Below are 19245 nucleotides of genomic sequence, written 5' to 3' on the forward strand. Positions count from 1 at the left end.
AGCTTTGCTATATATTGTAGAATATAACTTATCCAAGAACGATAAATCTGAAGATACATTCCAAAAGTAATGAGAGGAAATACATAGAAAAAAATGATAAAAGCCCAAAGCTTTGTTCTCCACCATTCCATGAACAAAAGGTGTTGATCATTTCATTATGCTATACATTGTTTCTGCATAGATTCATATATCATCCAACAACTTATCATTATCCTATAAATACTGATTCAAAATTATTTCTAAACGAAATTGATTATTTATTTACTCATATCCCCAAAGTAAACTAAATTTCAATTACAGAGGACCTAACTATATGAATAGGACTTTGTGAAGGTTGAAGATTCAAAATGCTGAGCCAATGCCATAGAGCTAGCACTAGGATTAACTAAGAATTTGCAGATAATTATAGTAAATTCTATCCATCCAAGACATGGATTCTAAGTATAAAAAATGTGGAGTGCAAAAGGTTAAAAAAGGGGAAGGTTTTGTCAATGTGGAATTACGTGAAATAAGCTAATGCTGTGTTAAGCAAGTACTTAGCTCAGGAACAACAAAAGAGGGAAACTTGCATAAAGAAGATCTATAGAAACACCACTAAATTTGAATTTCATCACTGGGACATGAGCATCAGGCACAGGATGCATTTCTGTTACTTCAGGCATCTCTGAAAGCATCTGATGTAGCTCACAAAAGAAGTCTTCCTGTGTTGAAAGTTGATACTTGGCTGGAAATGCAGCAGTTTAGTTGGTGTTTTTGAATGTGTGTTGGCGGCAAAACTGAAAGGCAATCTGCCGGGGGTCCATTTGATATGCTGCAATGTTTTGCTTATTTTGTAATACTAGATATGTGCTCCAGATTATAAGGGATGTGCTGCATAGTTGTTGATTAGTTGGCATTAAGTCAGTGGCTTTAGATTAAATCATGTTATTATATGACTGCATGGTTGGTGTAACAGTGTAATATCAGCTTTATTAGTTGAAATGTAAACTCATTTGAAGACATAACAAAGAGAGACAACTTTTCTTCATTCCAATTAAGCTCCCTTTCTCTTTTTTTTTTTTTTTTTTTTTTTGTTATCTCCGGTGTAAAAACATTAACATCCTGCAATCCATTCCCAGAAGTAATTTTAAGCTCATGAACAATACTACATAAAGTGAGTAAATTTGTTGAACCATGAATAGGAGAGAGCTGATCACACCTCTCTTGTTGCATAGCTAGGTCCAACACAAAGTGTGTCTATCTCGGCAACAGGACCATGCACCTATTAGAACATCAGAAATGTCCATATTCATACAAATTTATGAGTAAATGAATACCAAATTATTTTTACGATATTATTAAGCGTCATCCAAGTAAATTTATAGAAAAAGAACTCTTAATTTAGTTATGTGCCAACTCAAACACTTCTACACTCGAGTAAGCACCCAACCAAGCACCAAAGGTGAGTGCCTCACTCAAGTTTCTCATTGCCTTGCATCATTCAAGAGGCTATTTCAGTACCTAGTTCATTTTGACGACACCAAGTATCGACAAAATGGAAATGACTGCCACCATCGCCACATGAACAAGCATTAAGTGGTTCAACAAGAATATTGATTNAAGTTAAAAAGGTTATGGTATTTATATTTGTAAGATAAGAAGTGACTGAAAGCAAAAATCAATTAAAGAATTTGGAGTTGAGAATATACTAGGAAACTTTTGCCGTCTTTTGTAATTTTCGGACGATATACAAGCCCATACTGATAGATAAGATAGATAAAAAATCTTAAAGCTAACAATATCTCGGCAATGATCCCAAGCAATCCAGAATGACAAAGATGCTCTTGTTCTTCCTCCCACCATGATTCCCAACTCTTTTCTGCAGGTACACCAATACCTCCTCGTTTGCTTATCCACTCATTCCAATCAATCCAATCATCACCAATCTTTTGCCACTCGAAACCAGAAGGATTGAATAGGAACGGAGCAAAAAGCCAGCTGCCCACCATAAACCACATAGAAATTGTGATCAACATGTAACCACTTTCACCTCTATAAGATTGATCGAACATTTGGTACACGATAAGCAAGATCATCATCTCAATACCCTTGACAAAGTGACTACGTGAATAAAGTCTGTAATTGTCTGCAAATTTGGCATGGAAGACCACAAACCCATGACTAATAGACCTATACTTTGCACCTCCGTAAAGTAATGCCCTTCCATAATAGTGAGCCTTTGTTCCAAGAGAGAAAGTGAAAAAGACTGGTGCTAATTGCAATTGCATCAGAAAAAATTCACTTAGTAAAGTCCAGAAACCCCTCTCCAAGCCAATTTCCATTAACATAGGCAAGGCCATCAAAAATCCAATTTGAACAAAAGATTGAGAAGCAAGAGCTACTTGAAGAGGCTTATTGTCTCGAACTGCTGGCTGAGTACTCAACCCTTCTTCAAGACCACTATGTACAAGATAGAGACGGCCATACAGGAACACATACACAGTGAGCACAGTTATCTGTCAATAAAGGAAAAATGATGTTAGTCTATACCTTCAGAAAACTACACGAAAAAAAGTGAAAAAAAAAATAATAAAAAAATAAAAAAAAAAAAAACAAGAATAAATGTGCAATATACTAGAGTACTGAAGTAGAATCCAATGGTAGTGAAATAGCATGACAACATTCGGAAAAAGTCAAATTGGTGTCCAAGCCGGTATATATCTCGACTCAGTGTCTGCTCCCCATTGCCATTAGCTATCTCAGCTTCAAACATGGATATCTGATTCAGGCCAACATCCCTTCCCTTCCCGACTTGTATGTATTCATGATGGGTAACATTGCCTTCTCGAAGGGTAGAATTGAAGCCTGCAGACACAACCAAATAACACATGTTACCAGATCCAACTATCCAAGATCGTCCACAAATTCCAGAGACCAGCATACCAGCAAATATGTCTTCACTCAAATTGATAACCTTGGATGCTTTGCTGACACCCCCTCTAGTAAGGTGAAAGAGCCTATCAAACACATCTGGATGACCATAATGGAATCGAACCCTGCATAACCAGAGACAAGGACGCAGCCAATCAGCCCAGTCAGGCATAGAGAAAGAAAACGAAAGAAATAAATATTTATTAAGAAAGTGGTGACCTCAAAGATGCTCAAAATCATCTGATTGCAACATTATTAAATGTTTCAGCCATCAAGATTGATCATAATATCAGTTACCCATTCAATTCATTCAAAATATCAAAGACTCAATGCTGAGTAAAAACTTCCATTTGCTAATCTTTTTCCTCTTCAAAACTGAAAATGACTTTAGCGATACCCATTCTGAAAATTTTGAGGTTTCCAATACATTGCTTTATACTAGGGTTTGTGGTAATCACTTCCAAGCATTCGGCTATATTAAGTTTTACCCAATTGTGCTATAAACATACTTGGGAAAAGGTTTGAGCCCCACCAAGCAGACCATGTTTGCTTGTTGATCTTTCGATATACCGATATGTACATGAATACATATAAACACCGTACTTACAAAAAAATTTCGATTGTTATAACAGTTCAACACTGCTTTTTATTTAACCTGCTGCAGAGCCGGGACACAAATTCTACTTAATTAACTCATAAATATCATCAGAAGTTATATTCATAAAAACATCCCCATGAAGAAAGTCGTAAATCTGAGCTAGTAGTTCAATTTTGTAAAACCTGCAACGTTGCTAAGCTGCCCGAAAAGGTGAAATAGATATAATTATGGATCTTAAATCCTAACTTGTGTCTATCTTTCTGAATAGGAATAAATAATATCAACGATGATTTTAGAAGCAAAAAAGATGGTTTTCCCTGCAACTTTTCATGTGGATAAGTTCTCCCAATTTTGATTTTCGCATATATATACTTTTGTGAAAACATGCAAATAACATAAAANTAACTTGTGTGTATCTTTCTGCAATAGGAATAAATAATATCAGAGATGATTTTAGAAGCAAAAAAGATGGTTTTCCCTGCAACTTTTCATGTAAATAAGTTCTCCTAATTTTGATTTTCACATATATATACTTTTGCGAAAACATGCAAATAACATAAAAGAAATGAAGATTTGAAGCAAGGAATTCAAAACATGATAACTTACCTCAGAGGCTTGGCTAACAGTCTTTGACCAATTGTCACAAAACTGGTCTCCTGATTTGACATGAGCCAAGCAAGTGAAGAAACACTACATCAAATAATAAAAGAATTATTAAATAATTTATATAAGGCTGCAAACTAAAATCCAGGGTCGTCAAAGTGCTTTTTACCTTCCAGTAAATATATGCTCTCTCAGTCCAAGAATAGTCGGATACCTCACACCATCATGCTTTTAAGGAATTCTTGCAGCAAATTCCTCATTTTTATGGCTTCTTCCATGTAATTAAAGAAATAAACACCTTAGCAAACTGAACATGGCTGTGGGATGATGTAATTATGACATTCCTTTATACTAGTACAAAACCTGGTTCATATCTATCGTTTGCAAGGCTTCTCCACGTGCGAATATAATAGCATGGTTTTGATTTTCTGGCTTTCACTCACCCAAAATAGCAGATCCAGGAAGTTTTATACGATAAATTACCTGAGTGGAAACAAGAGGAACGAATTGAAAATGATATGACGCCGAATATTGACATTGAACTATATTCCAAAAAATAAGTGATGGACAAAAAGTATCAACAATCAAGAAAAAGGAAATTATAACTTAATGAGATTCTTGGAAAAATATTAAAATGTTCCTAAGAAAATACATATTCCGAACAAATTGGTAAGTGTTTCAACCTTAAAGTATTTTAAACAGTCCAGATAATTTTTACAACTTGAGAAAATATAAACTGAAAAACTAATTTATTCAATATGGAATTTGAATACAATTTATTTGCTTTCAAAAGCAAGGTGATACAAGAAATTTTAAGAAGAACGAGTTCAATTGGAATATTTTCAAAAACAATTCTCCAACAAAATCCTTAAAGTTAGTGTAAAACCAGAAAGCGAAAAAGAAGCATATCAATGTAGGATCAACTTTATGGAATACACATAATAAACAGTTACAAGAGAAATTCCCAACCATGCACATGGAAGTAAATGCTTCAACATGGATATGAATATCCACATCCATGATCTGACCTACTTGTAGAAAATGATTTCACAATTAATAAAAGCCATATCCAATTTTCCACATGGTTACCCAAACAAAATTGAGCTTTACCTCTGTAGAAATTTGAATTGGAACTGGAGATCAATTGACTTTGGTGAAGCCTTCACCAAAACAGAGTAATAGGTCTTTTGGTTGATCTTTTTGATCCGTCTTCCTAGGTTTTTCAACTCCATCAATGTATGCTACACGAAGTGAGGGATACCTGCCAAGTAAAATAAATCAACCAGTTAAAATTAACTCAAATTATTGATTTCAAACAATTTAATCTCAGACATATATGTTATGATGAGCCCCACACTGTCTGCTAATCCAAACTGTACAGACCAGTACAATTAATTACTATTAGTGATTCAGCAAGAAATTAACACACACACACCTTGGATCAGCTCAGAATGTCCCGTGCACGATGATCACCAGATCGCTTGTGAATACGTATTGTGGCATGAAACGACATACGTGAATTTCATATCAGGAAGGGCTTGGCACTGCGTCACCATGATGTTTCCCCCTTGTTATCATCCACATTTAATTCGATTCCTTATAGCCTTCCATAAATCTACAAGGTACAATATCAAACCAAGTATGCAGCATCGATTACATGATAATATACAATTATGTATTGAGAAAAAGCATCTATAAAACAAATGTGCACACAATCAAGCATTAATTTTCCCTTTTTAAGAAACACTAGTATTATGAAATATAAAAAATGAGATACAAAGTGGAGCAGTTGTCAAGTGAGATTAGAGCTTTACAAAAGACTAAAAAATCTTGTGTGTATGGCACTGCTATTTCTAACACAAATATTTACCTTCATGTGGGCCATATCAAGAAAAGCCTGCAGCTCCAAAGCTTCGAAGTACATCATACCTCTCACTGTATTCATAGAAAGGTATCAGTAAATTGAGGCAGGGACAACAATGCAGAGAATTATAATCTAGGGTGATACAGATCCACACTCTGACAGACCCACAACCACACAGAGAGACTGTAAAAACCAGTTTAGTCAGTTTGGTCTATATGATGCCCAGAGGCGGAGTCTTCTTCTAGTTATCAGATCCTTTAAGTTCTTCTTCACTAAGGCATTTTACTCGCTCAAGAAAGTTGTTCCATTCATCTATAACCAACAAGAGATTAGTACAATGGAGAAACAAATATCGTAAAAGTTTTTATTCATCAAGGCGATAATAGGAGCAAAGGAGAAACCTGGAAATCTCTTTGCAAATAAAAAAGGATTGAACACCATCTTCATTTGGCGATTCCAACTCTTTCAAAGAGAGAGAACCTCCTCCGTGTGGTATGGAGTTAAACACTACAAGAAAAGTGACACTTGAGAAAAGCAGAAGTAATAATTAAACTGCAGAACTACTAAACCAGTGAGGACATTTTCACCTACGATCACGCCATTGTATGAATTTTCTCAATAAAGTTCTGGTATTAATGTGGGAGTTTGAACAGTCTAATGTATGGTTCACAAGATAAACTTCAAGCAGCTACATTCTTCTATTATAAGATGGTAATACAGCACTAAATAATACTAATATGACAATGAAATTGTCAACATGTGGCAACAAGAGAAACTTCACAAAAAGTTTTCAAGTTCCCACTCACTTCATTGAATTGGGAAAAAAAAATAATTAAAGATCCCATGGATTTCAATTGTCATGGGCTAAAAGTTGTGGAATTTATAATATTTTGATGAAAAATAAAGCTCTATGCACACAACACGTGACATAAAATCACACTAAGTTGAGGATTAGATATCTTTAATTTATTATTTTGATACAATATCTTTATAAAAGTTTATACATGTCCCACATTCATGATAGCTAAGTACCATACCCATAACGAAGCCCCACCGTATGGCAGCCAAGCCCTCATTTTCTACGATCTACTCATTACAAGTATTTTCATTATAGCTATTTTTTGACTGTCATCAATCATACTCAAAAGTACAAGAATGAAAATTAGGAAGTTTTGAGTATAATCAATCCCTATATCAAAAAGCCTTAATCTTGCTCTAGTCACGGGAACCTTATCAGAAGAAAAAATCGATTGTGGGGTTAAGAAATGCAACTAAATAAATTTTGTTTTGATTGTGATGAAAGATGTTAATAAATGAATAATACTATTCATAGAAGCAACAGTGTGCAACATGAAGAGCAAGTTGTTCACAGACTGCCCTCAGATTTATTGCATAATAGAATTAAAAAAAAAAAAAAATACTCGTTGGATTGTTAGACTCCTTCCGACATATAACCAATTAGAACAAAAATGAATCAGCAATAATACTTACGAGAAAGAAAGCATGTTGCGAACTTTAGGTGCAGGAGGCATGTCCATTAACATGAATTTGAGAAGAAAGATATACGCTCCTAGCTTCTAAGTTGGATGGTAGTCCATAGTTGATTTTTGTAGTAAGCAACAGATAAAGCCGTCTGATCTGCAATAAAAAGAAGTATAAGAGATGAAAGGTGCAAAAGCAGATGCATTATCCCAGATCTGAAATTAGATTATGAACTCCACCTTCTCCTCCAAGCTTCTGCAACTGATGGTATTGGGAATATGATAGCTCCATCAGATGCAAATAATAGTTTGTGGAATCACCTCTTCATGCCCATCCACCTGGGTTGATCTACCAAACTATTCAAGAAAAAACAGATACAAAAAATGGAGTTACAGTGGACATGTACTTGGAGGAGATTATCACATCAAGATGTCAACTGTATATTTGATCCTCCATCATTATATCTCTTGACACCACCTCCAGCATGTCCAGGAAACTAAATAACATGATCCTTATCCTCTTGTTTATTATCTAACTGCAAAAACCAAAATGATTGATTTAGGAACGACCATCACACAGTTGAACTCGAATTAAAAAAAAATAACAATGCTACAATATACTTTGAATTTACCAAATATTTGATCAGCTCACCAGTGTTCATAGAGGCTAGGAAGGGCACTCATTTGTATTCCTTAATTAATGTACCTCTTCTATATGTCTGTCAACTTCCCGAAATAGTACTTTATCCCTGAACACCATCAAGAGAACCAATTACATTAGAAAATGCTAGACTTGACGACATCTCTATTGACGGATAGAATTGCCAAAGTACATTGCATCAGAACTTACTCTTTCTCACGGTCCCCTTAACCAAGAACTAATGATATTCCTAAATGAAGATAGCATTCCTTCACAGCATAGGACATGTAAGGGTCAGTCTCCATACCATTCTTCAGCTCTCCATCCTACCATTACTATCCTTGGCCATATCTAATGCAATTGGGATCTACAAAGAAAATGAAATTGTTATTTGGACCAGCAGGTTCTAAATGTTTATGGAAAGCAAAGGAATCAAACCTTGCTTGCAGCAGAAATGGAGGCCACTGAATAAGGTCCAAATCACGATCAGCCCAATATGGGACAAGCAGCAAGTCCATTTCCTGAAATTGGTTAAAAGTATAAGCTCAGAACAACAAGGCACGAACCACAATAATAATAACAATTGAGGAATTTACGTTTCTAATATAGCCAGTATATTCTACGAAGCCACGCCGCATACCTATTGCTTATAAGATTCCTTCTGAAACTACTGATTATCTTGTTCCACAAATGAGCAAATCTAGCGCTTCTTTCTCTTTGTTTGAAAGGATCTGCAACAACAAACAAATGACATTGCAGCGTAGAAAATGAACATATTCAGGATTCTTACAATAAAATTGTAAAGAAGGCATGAATCCTTCAAAAGATATTAGGCAATTAGAACCTGAGCAAAGTTGCCGGAGAAAGTGGCCCTCAATCCTTTCTTCTCTGGTTCACTTCTCTCCTCGGGATTAAACAGGCATTAAAAGCACCAGGCAGAGATTCAAACAAGATTAGCATTCCTAATGTTTGAATCTGAAATGTATACAATAAGTTAGCGTAAGTAAGACAATAAGAAGATAAAATAATCTTGTAATTTGATGGAACCCTCTTCCACAACTGAACCAAGCAATAATTCCACAACAAAACAGTAGAAGGCACAGCCAAAACCCAAAAGTGATAAGTATATGATATATACGAGACTGTATCAGACAGAACACAAGAAAACAGTAAAAGGATAACAAAAATGAACATAGACATGCTGGCGTCAGGGCCAGCTCCTCCAAATTTCCGATTCTTCTCTGCCCTAATCTGCTCTCTCCCTTCCTTTTATCCTCCAGCACTCTCTCTTCCCTCTCACTGAATTCCTTTGCTGTCTCAACCCCCAATCGCCACCTGTCCTAGCCTAAACCCATGGAAGTTTCCTGCCAACATCACCAAATCCCTACTTCACAACCTTATGTTTCTACAATAGACCAGCACACTAAGGGTCTCATCATAATTTCATATAATAATCTATATTTTAATATAGAGGTAGAATTCTAGATTGAGACAATGAAGCAAGGTTTTCTAGGATGTTACCTATGCTAAAATGCAAAAATTAATTTCGCATTTATCTAGTGTGCAAGGGAAAGAGCATTAAATTAAACTCCCTGACAAAAAGAGACATCATTCATTCTAAACATCATAACAGAGTTTGTGTTAGACAAGTAAAGTGAGGTTTGTTCGTTAATGCAGTAAAAAACATAAAAATGGAGATGAATGGAAAATAAAAATGCAGAACTTAATTTAGAATTTAGAAAGTGAAATAGTTCCACAGACCTCTCCAACGCGACGAAATGCACCATAAATGCCTCCAACTAAAGTAGAGAATATGGCATACCAGATCTGGGCATCATAAAATAGACCTAGGAAAAATTTGGTAAAATTAGCACAATCAGCACAATGAAACAGATTTACAGCTGCAGAAAAATATTGAGAATTAGCATCATATCAGATAATCAAACAGACATATGGATTAGCAAAGAATCAGAAGGTTATGACTCATACAAGAATAATAGGAGCCCAGAGAGCAATCACAACGCCAACATTGTTCTAGCTGCCAAGAAAAAAAAAGTAAATGATAAATATTCACTTTTTTCATTCTTTTATATGAATGACATAACAAATTATGATATATCAATTACTTAACATGGGAAAGAATTCTGCCACTGGAATAGTTATCTGAGCACTATGATGTCCTTTGTTGGACCCACTAAAGGTTTTATCTGCAACCAAAATGGGTTTTTAAAATAAGCGCAAAAAACTATTGAGTCTCACCTATAAAGCACAATACAAAATTTAGTACAGTAAGTGGTCCGTTACAGGAAATCATCTAGCGAATTGGGAGTTGGAAAGAAAAGAACCAAAGCTCATTAGTTATTGACTTTGGGACTTCCTCTCAAAAGAAACTTTCATGGTATGTGGTTAAATTTAGCCTTCATATAATGGTTGGGTTTAGAAGGATATTCTAGAAGCCGTTGGATTTTCTTTCCAAGGCTATCCTGATTCTTCTTTACATAAAATTGGAAGTGATCGTTTTCTGGAAGACAATTGGTTTCCGGATAATCCTTTGTGTGGAAGTGTTTCCTCCTCCTTATGGGAACTCCAAAACCTTCCAGAACTCTTAGATGGCTGACAATGGGGGACCAAACCGGGAGTTTGGACTTTTCTCTAGCAATGTTCACCATCATGGTTGATGACCCCTCTTTTCTTGCCATCCCGAACAATTTGAGACTTGAGTGTTTCAGCCAGCTTTTTGTTTGGCTCAATTTTTGGAGTTAAGAAAACATTTTGTATACAACTTTATTCTTTTTTTTTTTAATATGCTTTCTCGTTAGCCCTTCAGATTGATTTCTGTTCACTTTATATCTCCTGTATATTAATACATTTTTCTAGTTTTTTTTTAATCAGAAAGAAAAACAGTAGTAATAATACACGAAGTTTTATATAAATCAAATGAACACAATGCAAGAACAATTATTTGAGGCAGCTTAGATTAACAGATTCGTCACTATCTTCGTCATTCGTCTCTTCGATTTAATATTGTCTTTGTCAACATTTGTAGTACTGATATATATACTGGTTACAAGCAGAATAAAGTAAAGGGGTACCAATGATTAATGAAAGACAAACTCAATTAGTAACTAAAAGCCAACTTTGTAACTATAAGAAGAACCCAGAACATGTATACCTAACATTAAACAAAGAAAAAAGGACATCAATTGCTGTAAACAAACATATGCAAGCATAATCAAATTTGAACACTGAACCCTTACATGAAGACAGACAATGTGCTTTCATGCATTCCCCTCCCTACATAGAGCTGAGGCTGCAAGGTGAAAGGGAATAGGAACTACTCGTAAATCAACCATAAGATGCAAACCCCATTGATGTCTAACCACATAAAAAAAATGTTGAAAGAAAATCCACAAACCTTGACCACCACATCATGAGCATTATAATCTAAATTAGATCTCTCCAGGAATCGAGAATGAAAGGGAAAAGAAACAAAACAGCAGCCAGCATATTGGGGACAAATAGATAACAACAGCCAAAACAAAAAAGGAGGTGAATTTGACTATTGCCAAACCAACTTTTGATGGTTTGGGCAACCTGGGGATTCTCCCAAGTATAGGCATAAGGGACGGTAGCACAATCACCCAGGCAGCAGCTGAAAAAGTTTTAAAATGTATCTCAACTTAACATGGAATGACATGCTCCGTTGCGCTTCCAACTAGAAACTACATCAAGGACAGCTGCATAACAAACCTAGAAATCATCACATGAAAGCTCTCAGCAAGTAGAGATCCATTATAATAAAAAGAACAGCAACTTTCCACTCAATACAAATGTCTTCCAGTTAATTGTGAAATAACTATACCATGATATCTAAATGTCATTGTACACATATGGATGGAGAGTACAGAGACAGAGAGAAGGAGAATAGCTAATTAATATAGACCGCAATAGACAAAGAATGAGAAAATAAGAAACAAAATTTCAAACTAACAGTCACAGCAGAAGGTAGATCAGATTTTAACACCGAAACTTAAATGTAGCTAACAAGTTATAGTAAATTTGAGGATAAAAGATCATGAAAATTGAACTTCATCACAGGCAAAGGGAGCATAAAATAATAATAGGATATATTATAACCTACCATATAGCTGTAATCACAGCTCAATTTTAAAGGAATTGCACCTCCACAGATAAGAGAAAATAATGCAACTACGAAGCAAAATAGAATTTGAAAATAATTACATAAAGTCACTAGAACAAAATATCACACCTATTAACAGCATGTTTGACCGATGAAAATACTATGGCCCATATGTTATAGCTTAGTTCAGGAATTGTAGAAGATTTATATGACTAATGCATCAATAAGATAAAGTCACCTCCACATAAACATATGCTCTTTCCGAGGAACAATCTAAGTATATTTACTTGACTAACTTTAACAGAACTGTGGAAAATTCATTGTTATAAATCTCTATATCTAAAGGAAGAAAGTTGATATACTAATCCTTGGAGAATGTATCAGGGTGAAATCAGATAAAAATTAATGTTGCACTACGAATTGAATGCATACACCTACCTTGCCCAAGCTCAGTACAGATGCAGTTATAAAACACTTAATACTCCCATGAATACTTCATCATCAAACTCCATTTAGTTGGCCCGAAACATTCCAAGCAAGATAATCATAACCTTTCATGAAACAGGCCACAATCACCAAAGTTGCAAGATTAATAACATGAAAGAAATATTAAGGAAATCGAATACAAGACAGGAAATAGGGTTACTGTAAGGACAGAATAAAGAAACCCACATTCGATCAAAGCTTCTGAAAATATGACAGAATGAACGAATCTCCACAAAATTAACTTTCCCATCCATCGATCTCGATAAGTGGCTTGTTCTCTGAATAACAAGACAATCAATCATATGCTAAGGCTTCACGGATGAGGATAACTCCAGGAAAAAGGTAAGAGGAAACAGTGAGTAGCAACCATAGCTTACCCCATTCTCATCACGGAGTTGTTCATGGGTAGACAAAAGAAATCAGCATCTTCACATATTGGCCAACCTAGCCGGAAACAGTCAACAGACCTGTATTAAAAGCACAGTGAATTTTACCTACAAAAGAATGTCCAATGAAGAGAATAAATGTAACAAATGGAAATCTAATCCAGAAGTATTCATTTAATCATCATAATTCCTCCATTGAGAATGTTTGATTTTCCTGCTGACGTTCGCTCAGCTTCCTGTCAGAAACACAATCATATGATCTTTTTTCAACATCTATGCAGAAGGAAATACAAAAGGCGGAAGAACCAAAAAGGAAATACAACACTCAAAAACTATGGCCTTCAGAGATATCATGCATGCATACCCTGCAATCACTTCATATATGGCGTAACCACTTTCCTCAAGAAAGCTTCTTCATCACCTCCACAGGGAGGTCCACACGCTTCCGTATGGGACTGACTTTTCCAGCAAGCATATCATACAATTCAAAGCCATCTACAGTAAGCAAAACACAAAAGCCGTTAGCATTCAATAGAGCAGAAAATTTCAGTGAAAGCATTTTCTGAAGATACAAATCACTGGTGAAGAACCAAACACATAATACACACGAAAATGAAAAATTCATTTTAATACGCATAAGATTGTTACAGCAATTGTTGAATATTACCATTTTTCCACATACAACAGGTGCAATATAAGAAGATGAGAATATTTGAAAACATACATGGTGATAAATATAACAAAGACATTCTGGCATGATCTCAAATTTGCAGCTCCCCCCAAATTAGAAGATAGAGACCCATATAGAGTAATTTATGCTGTTGCACCTCCTGCGGTATGGTTTTTAACCTGCAGCATTGAACCAACAAATTAAAACAGCAAAACGCAAGATGAAACTTTTTTCATGAATCCATGTTAACTCCAACAATCCTGCTAAAACAATACTAATCTCTCTCCTCTCTCTCTCATTTTTTCCCCGATAAGAATTCTATTGGTTTTTCAAAATCATATTCCATTCAATTATTATCACCGTGTCAAACACCTCCTATTCAGGCGAAAAATTAACCTACCTGTGTGTTATTATCTCAAACTTATTTTTCAATATGAAAACAGACAATAAAAGTATCTGGTAACTGTCAGTAGCCTTACCAATGACTATCTTTCGATACAGTATTTGCACCATTTTTTGTAGTTCTTGAAGAGCTTCTTCATCACATCCTTCAGAGCTCTATCATCCAACTAAATAAAAAATGAAGATATCAATGAAGTATAAGAGGAATAAATAATTTTGTAAGAAGGCACCTTGAAAGCTGTGAGTCTTGCATGTCTACATAATTTAGCAAGAATTTTAACTAGAAACAAAAAACTCGAAATCATATATAGTCAAGAAGAGAGCAAAATGTTGTGGCCACCATCACGGCTTGGTAGGGCTATTTAAAAAGAACAAAGTACATTCCCTAAAAACTGTTTAGGGTAAAGGAAAAACCTCGGGTTGTCCATCAGACTTTGGAAACGCCTATTGGACATTTGCAAGTAATAAGATCAGGTGCTCCCTCTGATTAGCTACATTATCCTTCTGTACAATGATGAGACTAAGAAATAAGAATAGTTCAAGAAAACAAAGGAACTGATCTTCCAGATATTTAATTATAGACTCCCAACACAACATTGCAAGACCATAATTATTGACAAAAGAAATAATTCTGTCTCATTCATTCAACAATTTTTTTCTTTTTCTTTTCACAAAATATTCATCAGAAAAAAAAAAAGGAAGACGTTTTCATTCCACCTGAAATCCATATTTCCTGAAGCCAATCTAGAATGTCTTCATCTTGCTTTTGATTGTGTTCTTGGCATCTAAGACCCCTAGTGTTACGGAGGGCACAAACTGCTGCTTGATCTGCAAATGATGATTTAAAATAATAGCGTAGCAAAACAATAGAAGCTAGAACGAGGACCAGACAAGGTAAAGTTGAGACAAACCTCAGGATTTTCATAATAGCTTGATTTGCACATCAGGATCCAGAGGAAGGATATTGTACGGACAACATATGTATCTTTCTGGAATAACGGCTTCTACAATCTGTACAAATGATAAACCACAGTTCCATCAGTCATTTAAGTGGAATATAAGCTGTACTCAAACCACTAGAGTCAGGATATGTCACATCACACGATCACTTCCATAGTCTCTTTCCATAATATAGCCTTAAAACCTCAAAAGAATTAGCAGTTTGGTAAGCTTTGTAACTGTGCACTGGATCTAATGAAAAAAAGGTTATCAGTACAACAAATCCCACTACCAGATCATATCACCTAGAAGAATTTATCAATATCATATAAAGAACTATTTATCAGCCGCAGAACTCACGGTCAGCTTTATCAGCGCATTTTGAAATGCTTGGATATATTCTTGTAATAATGTTGATAAATTCTCTCTATTATGCACATCACATTTTTTCCATCTTTCTATTATATTGGATATTCTCCTGCAAAAAATAAAAAATAAATAATTAAATTAATAAAAAAAAAACAAAAGCCATCAAGAAACCCACACTACTTACTACAAGAAGAAAAAGATTTAGAACCAAAAGATAGAGATAAATGCTAGTCGAGGTACTTGTGCTACTGCATAAGGCTTCGTTTGAGCACATAGGATTTACAGGCATAAAATTGTCTTAAGTGGATTCGCCCATATCAAATCTTGCTTACAAAACAAATTCCGGAACTGTCTCTAAGCACCTGGATATTTGAACTGAGCAATGTGTTTGGCAAAAGTTGCAGACAGTGGACATCATTCTACAACAAGTTTCAGCATAAACTTTATTTCACCCAAAGTCCCCGACCTTTCCCATATGTCACAGAAATTTAAATTGGGGGCCACTTCAAAACACTATAACTTTGGCAGCCACAAAAAATCATTAGATATAACATCCAAGCAGGTGGCTAAGAGGGTTTTGAACCCTTGAATCCTGGTTGAAACTGAGGGCTTTTACCACAAGTCCAACCTTGAGGGTAACTAGTCAAAACACACTGAATATGACTCCAGTTTCAACAACAAGCACAAACAAGGTTTGCTAGTGTTATGAACAAAGACATGTTGCATTTTTTATCAACATTTATTACCGTTCAACACATGCAGCATCAAACTCAGTTTTTTAAACATATTCAAAGACACATTCAAGTGGAATACAAATGAACCCTCCCAGTTTAAATTTCACTCTATGTCCTATTACACAGCTGTTTCATTTTATCACAGCAGTTCGTGTTGACGAATCACGGTCAAGGCATAAAGCAACTGTTTGCATCCATTACATTGAATAGCACAACTAAGAATTGCATAATACAATAAATGACTCTCATGGACCAGTTTCTCGTAAGTTTAAAAAAAAATTTTAGATAGACGACTCAAGAAATGAACATAAGTTAAGCATATCCAAAGTTCAACAGATAAAGACAAAAAGATTTTTCCCTGTTAGATATTCTTTTAATGGCACATCTCAGCCTACTCCAGTTCTCAATATAACCACATAATAGTTAACAACACATAAAAATTCGAATTAAGAGTAAACTTCCATGAGAAAGAAGGCAAATTGAAAATAAAAAATGAAACAAGGGTGGTAGGCACTCAATTCGAGCTAAAAAACTAAATGCTCACTCTTGGAGACTTCGAAGCAGGCCTTAGAACTGGCGAACACCTCGTCCACTAGAAGGGGATCCAATCTCTGAGCTTTGTAAGGCACAGCGGCCTACATTCACCAAACATATAATCACCGCATTAGAAATACAATAAGAGAGAATTCTGCCAACAATAAAATTTCAAATAGAAAGAAGCAGATTGAAACTGAGTTTAAAGCAAACAAAAGATAACATGAGAGATACATGCTGCAACTATAACGATGGATAGTCATGACTATAGAGAAAAAATATATATATATTGTATCTGTTCTCACTTCTAGACAAACAAATTAAGGGAGCAAATGATTCCCCATAAACACTTCAAAATTCATAGAGTCCAGAGAAAAAACTTTACAATGAGACACATATGACTCTTTTAATACATACCATTTGGGTAAGGTCATACCCTAGTCAAGAGTAATATCACTAATCCTAAAAGTTTAAACTACATATGTAAAGATCAACAATTCTAAGCTGTAACACACTCCCTCATGTGCAAGGCAATTACTAGTCATGGTTTACCAAGTGAACACAATATTGGCATTCTTTTTGCCATGTTTTGAAGCTTGTTTACACACAGTACAGGTTTTCAAGAATTAACCACAAAATAAGAGTCAAAATAGGCTCTGACACAATTAAGGAACCAGTATTGCAAGGTAACAGCCAGAAATATCATTTAAGTTCTAAAACCACAGAAATTAAAAAAAAGTAGTTATTATGAAGCTCTTGTTTTCTGTGGCCTTACATTGGGAAGCCAATGTTTATTAGTTTTTAGATGTCATTACCTCTCAAATTTGGTACTTAATATGAATTTGTGGCAGCAATTACAACCATTTTTACAAAAGGTTATCTAAAAAACCACATTTAAAAGATTTAGCTTTCTTGGACTAGTACAGCTCGAGAATTCATCATTTTGTAAGGGTCATCAAACAATGTTTCAAGGCAACTTACAAGACTTTAAACTTGTTAATTACATCACAGCACTGCCAAAGATTTTTGTACAAGAAACAATAATCTAGTGTTTTTCAACGGTTTAGCTTTCCTGTGTTAGACAGCGAGAGTTCATACATTTTGTAAGGACATCCAAACAATATTTCAAGGCAAGTTACGAGATTCTAACTTTATTAAATTACATCAAAGCACTGCAATGATTTTTGTGCATGAAATAATGAATCTTAGTGTTTTTATGCAAAAAAACCAGTCAAATGCAATTTATGGGTATCACCAAGTCCAACACTCTTGAAGCATAGCATAAGTAGTAGCCAAGATAAGGAGGTAAGAATGGAGCTTTTAAAGTCCAATATCACTGTCAGAGAAGTCATTAGATCATATGTAAGAGCCTTTTCATCATTATGAAACCTTTGGGTAAATCCAACTGTCGGGTTAGGATCAAAGCAAACAATAAATATTATTGACATGGGTTGTTACATAGCTAAGTAAGAAAGCTAATATCCACGGAGAATAACCAAAAAAACAAAAAAAAAATTATCTTGTAGCATAAAATAAAAAACAGAATATAGTCGTGGTAGGGCTTAGAATTCTACATTTTCAGACTATTCAAAATTTTTAAACTGGCTAAAGGATGTTTAAAACAAAAGCACTTCCAAAAGAAGGACTCTACAGTTAGTGCATTGCACATACACAAGCCATATGAAGTACATGCTGCCCTCATGCTGGTTGCATGCAACAGAGCACAAATGTTTTTTTCCCAAAAGAATAATAAATAACTCGCAACTTAAGTTTAAACCATAACAGAGGAGACTTGAAGACAATCAAAAATGCATTCCCTTTTCAGAAATTTTAACAGGTAACACCAGGATGATATATATCCCACTCCACAATGCAGTGTGCTCAGGAGAGAACAACCATAAAGACAGTCAAGACACACAAATATCTTCACTTCCACTGCCGGGACCCACCACATCCACAAGCAAAATCCATCAGAGCTTAATACTTGTACCTACTTGCTTGAGCCTCGCGTGTTAGTTAGTAACAATGTTACCATATTACTATATCAGCATTCTCGTCTGTCCACATATAGGTTAGTATCCTTGTTCCATTTTAACAAACCTAATAGCTTAAACTGTGTGAGCTCAAAAACACTATTAATACATCCCTCACTCCACATTTAGGTGGAGTGAAGGATGAATTGAAGAGTTAAAAGACCAAGGGGTCTGGGCTCAACACCACTATCAATACATATACCAGGCCACAGAGTGAAGGAGGATTGAAGAGTTACAAACTAAGGGATCTTGGGTTCAATGTGTAGCAAAGGCAAAGGTGGCCACATTACCATAAAAAAATAATAATAATAAATAATAATAAAACTATTAAGCTAACACAGAAACTACATCGATAAGCAACCCTCGGGTACTCGATTCAAATCTTTAGCCACACCGAGAATCGGCTCAACATCACCAAGCGCAGACGGCACCACCAACAGCTCATTATCAAACAT

General features: G+C 35.2%; 1 pseudogene; it reads right to left on the minus strand.

Annotated features, from left to right (window-relative positions):
* Nucleotides 1-1580: 1580 nt before the first annotated feature.
* Nucleotides 1581-19245, minus strand: LOC116105506 (annotated as a pseudogene).

This window comes from Pistacia vera, unplaced genomic scaffold, assembly GCF_008641045.1.
Source record: "Pistacia vera cultivar Batoury unplaced genomic scaffold, PisVer_v2 Contig50, whole genome shotgun sequence".
NCBI classification, from domain to species: domain Eukaryota; kingdom Viridiplantae; phylum Streptophyta; class Magnoliopsida; order Sapindales; family Anacardiaceae; genus Pistacia; species Pistacia vera.